Source organism: Rhagoletis zephyria, unplaced genomic scaffold (assembly GCF_001687245.7).
Source record: "Rhagoletis zephyria isolate East Lansing unplaced genomic scaffold, Rhagoletis_zephyria_1.1 Rzeph_scaffold_12136, whole genome shotgun sequence".
NCBI lineage: Eukaryota > Metazoa > Arthropoda > Insecta > Diptera > Tephritidae > Rhagoletis > Rhagoletis zephyria.
The window spans coordinates 235-1,233 of record NW_016169210.1 but is presented as its reverse complement, the minus strand read 5'-3'; positions in this window follow the sequence as shown (position 1 = coordinate 1,233).

The window sequence follows — 999 nt, the reverse complement described above, 5'->3', positions numbered from 1 at the left end:
TCACGCGTATCAAGACACTTTTGTCCCATATTTCTGAAAGCTTGTAAAACCAATTTTGAATTGCACGACCCACTCCGTTGCTTATGCCAGGATTTTAACTCTCATTCCAGCACGTTTGATATATCAGATCCGCTTTTCAGCATTAAGAAAGCGATACTCTCCTCTCTCAATAAGTGAATTATTGACATAAATACATAAAATCAGCTGATGAATTTAGTTCTGTAGCTGAACAGTTTTAGATCTCGACACTTAACAAACTCCTGCCTATCGTGACTCGGCACAAAAATTTAAAATATTGGTTCCGTACGTCATGCGGACTGCGCCCCTCGTGCGGATGGGCGGGAATGGAGGGCAAAAACCGTTGGGATATTATTAAAAAAAAAATTTCTTGAAATATTGCTAAATATATTTCGCCAGCTGTTATCCTTCTCGAGATATTAGATTTTATGTTAAAAAAGAAATTGATTTTCTACACTGTGCGGCGCCAAGTACGGAATTTTGAATAAAGCGGTGGGAGAGGTGAGAGTGTGGAAAAATGAATTATTTTGACTTTTATGGTTTAGATATATATATGCTCTATGCTCTTACTTAAAACCATTCATTCGTATACATATGTATATGTACCATTTATCTCCATTTATGCACCATTCCTTCCCTTGTAAAAACTCTTAGAATAAATAGCTGAATAAAGCGGTTTTTCTAATAGAATTATTTCTTTCGAAGTTAAATGTCTTTGTCTGCAAATGCAAACGAAACAGCGACAGAGGAAGGGCAGTAATGGCGGAGGTAATTGGGCCCGATTCATTAGCGCACACCGGAGGTGGGCTCTGACGTTCAAACCCCCCTTGGCAAGAAAGTTACTCATACGCCACGTACACCTGAGTAACAGGCTTTTCTGCTCATATTTCATACAAAAAATCTTTGCGTGTTTTTCATTTGACCGCTCATTACATTTTAATTATACCTCGCTTTTCTTCATTAGTAACTTGATTTTTTTTT